This window comes from Austrofundulus limnaeus, unplaced genomic scaffold (assembly GCF_001266775.1).
Source record: "Austrofundulus limnaeus strain Quisiro unplaced genomic scaffold, Austrofundulus_limnaeus-1.0 Scaffold563, whole genome shotgun sequence".
Taxonomy (NCBI): domain Eukaryota; kingdom Metazoa; phylum Chordata; class Actinopteri; order Cyprinodontiformes; family Rivulidae; genus Austrofundulus; species Austrofundulus limnaeus.
In genome coordinates this window covers 18145-21641 of record NW_013952965.1, presented here as the reverse complement: position 1 = coordinate 21641, position 3497 = coordinate 18145, and the positions used below count along the sequence as shown (strand labels likewise).

The window sequence follows — 3497 nt, the reverse complement described above, 5'->3', positions numbered from 1 at the left end:
GAATTTCGTCCCAACCACATGTATTTGTGTTGCGAATGAAAATAAAACTTCCTTGAATCCTTGAAATTAGAAGAACATTTTTCATTTCATTTAATTTCTTTAATTCGTTTATTTAATTCATTAAAACAACAAGAAATCCATTAAAAAACAAAGTATTGATTACTTAATGAAAAGGGTGCAGAAAGAAGTACAAGTTCTATATCTGCCTCTTATTAAAAGTCAACTTCAAACAAACATAAACAACGTCCATGTTTGAGATAAGAAAAACAAAAACATGGACAAAAAATATTAAAGAATCATATCTTCACTAAACACTACATAGAATCATGCTTTCCTAATAAATGTAACTTTGTAATCGTTTTGAATATTTGTGTTGTTTTTATATTAATATCAATTCCACAAACCTATTCCCTGAATTATTATTATTTCTACAGTTGTAAACCCTTCTGAATACTCCCAGTTTTATCTAATCTCATGGTATTTTCCTAATCTCCCCTTATGTGGTTTTTAGTTTTTCTGTTTTTAAAGGTAGCGCAACTGTGTTTGCTGCATGACCTGTTTCACCGGTCCCCCCGTGTTTGCCTTGTATGTCTTCTTGAATGGGTGTTTTTTAACTGCCCCCTCCCCCTTCCCTGAATGTACAGCACCTTGTGAATTTATTTCTGTGAAAGGCACTATATAAATAAAAACCTTACTTACTTACTTACAATCAATAACAACATTATAGTCCCAATGTCCTCAAATGAGGACTTCATTTTTATCAACATTGTACTTGCTAGAGTTGCACAGATGTGCTAAATGTGTACGCTTTATGCAGCTAAAGATGTGACTGTACATATTTACACTAGTTTCAAGCATGAGGATTTGTTGTTTTTCTTTTCTGATGAGTCGCTGTAGAAGCTTTTTACTGGGATCTCACCATCTTGTCTTCACTGAAATGAGTGTAATGTTGTCAGGTGAGCACTACATGGTGCTGGTAGTGTCTATAATGAGGCCAAATGGTCAAATTTGAAAAAAAAGTATCATGGTGCAGAGATGCAACAATGCCATGTCCTCGTATGAGGACGTGAGGTCTCAGGAGGTTTGGTTATTGTTTGTCTTATTATAAAAAATGCTTTGCTAAAATTTTAACATGAGAACCTAAAAATTAGGTTCAAAACTAAACTTATGTTAATAATTTAAGAAACCTGTTTCTGTTTGTTTCAACTATTATGGTCTTCTATGTGCACAAAAATTTGTCTGCATTTCTTTCGATAGTATTCATATTTTTCATTTATTTGATTTGAAAAAGTTCTGTCACTAACAAGGAATTAATTTAACCTTTTTGAAGCCAGAATGTTCAGCTGTCAGTTTTATTTTCTACAAAACAAAGCATTTTATTAAATATTCCCATGAAAATGTTGAATCCAGGTGATGAAAGTGTGTTTGTCAGTTACTGAAGAATTATGATTATTTGGAGAGGACGTAGGAGTAATGAGTGTCTTGAGAGTTAAAAAAATGAGAACTCCTTGAGATTTTCTGTGAATGTACAATATGACAAAATGTACTTTTTTATCAGACCTCCCTGGAAGCTGTAAAAAAAGAAAAAATTAGTATAAACTAGACATGGGTTTTTACGATGTAAAAACAAGTGTGCATTGCCTTGTAGCATGTTATTGCAGCATGGCTTTGCCTGCAGCAGTGGACTTGCAGAATGAACTGTGACCAAGTTCAAATGTGTTTTCTATACCAGCTTGTGCTTATTAAGTCAGCAGGTGTTTGTAATGAGGGTAATTGTGTGAAAATATGGAGTTTGTAGAGATTTTCTGTTAAAGTTGTTGTTGCTGGGTTTCAAACCCTGATCTCCCACATGAAAGCCCATGGCAGTAACCATGAGACCATTGGAGCTGTGGTAGAGAACGAGGCCAGGGTTTGGTTTGTATGTGTGCAGAAAGAAGCCACATTGCCAATGTAATGGTTGTCACTAATTTGAAATATATTACAACAATAAAGCAATATAAGGACAATATTATAGTAAAACATCAAAATACAATCATATTAGTATTGTAAACACTGAACTATTGAGATTAAATATTATTAAACTATGGTGCAGTACTGGGTAGATACAGCAGGGGCAGTATTGAACCAATACAAGGCTCCATTGACTCCAATTAAATGATTTTAAACATTAATATTTTGAAAACTATAAGTTGTACAGGCACCAAAAGGCATAGTCATCATTTGGCACAGGAGCTTTACAGATATAAATTACTATGGCAGCTCTAGGACAAAGTATGCAGGAAGAGAAGTGTGCCAAAATGGAGATGACTTGGATGGGAAACGAATCAATAGTGTGCATTGCATTGGCAATGCACACTGATAAAAAGATCAAATGTTCACTAAACAGAACGTTTCCTCACAAACCGCCCAGTACTGCACATTACCCAGGGATGACACGGCCAAAGTCCACAGTGAAAAACTGAACAGAGGATGAATTATTAGCTTCACAAACATATTTCAGTTAATTCAGGTTGTGATCACAGTGCAGGATCAGGTGTAATCTCACTTAAAATACACACCAACACACACTGAAGCCATTTCTTGGAGGCCATGATGTAACTGCTCTGTATTTTCTTGTCAATAAAACCCTTCACTTCAGATTTCTGAGAGCTGTTGTAAGTAATGGGAGTGCAGCTTGACACAGAAAGAAACGCAGGAGAGTCGATAAGATGACGGTACTTAAATTTATGACGTTCGTGCCGACCTGATTCTTTTTAACCATTCTTTTATTTTGTTAACCGTGTCCAGGCAGGCAGATACTGACAAAATAAAACCTGTTTTCTAAAGGCTGATCTTTGTGTATGTTCACCAACATTTAAAAGTTTAAAATAATGAATAACCCTTTAAAGTGAATTGACTGTTTCACATTTTCTTCCTGGTTTATTATTGATGACAGAAGTACTGATATACAGGGAGTGGCAGTTTCTCTTTGCAGAGTCACTTTGTGCTCGTCACCAGGAAGTTGACACAAGTTTGTTTGACCAGTAAAGCTTGATATTAAAAGTTAGATCTGTAATGATTGACTGAACCATGATGCTGCAATCCAGTGTGTGTCTGAAAGAGCCTGTGACGTGTACACCTGTCAAGTAAAAAAAGTCAAAGAAACCATCTTTATTTTTAAGAAACGTACAGATTTTACCCATTTTGTTACATAACTGGCATATTTTCTTATGAATTTTGCTCAGCCAGGAAACAGGAAGTGACGTCAAAGGGGAACTATTTAAAAAGATTTAAAATGTGGCTATGATTTGGAGTAATCAGACAGCAGTTTTTTTATATTAGTATTAATAAGTACTATATTAGTTAATAGAGGCACATCATATTAATATTTGCATGTGTGGGAAAAAAACTGGACATAAATTATTTCAAATTAACTATTACTATTTATCAAAAGGAAAAAAATTGTATACACAATTGTATAATACATTGTATATACATATATACACATGTATATACAG

General features: G+C 34.2%; 1 protein-coding gene across 2 annotated transcripts in view; it reads left to right on the top strand.

Annotated features, from left to right (window-relative positions):
• Nucleotides 1-3497, top strand: part of grip2b (glutamate receptor interacting protein 2b) — a gene marked incomplete at its 5' end in the record, with an annotated part of 39120 nt that overhangs the window by 22349 nt on the left and 13274 nt on the right.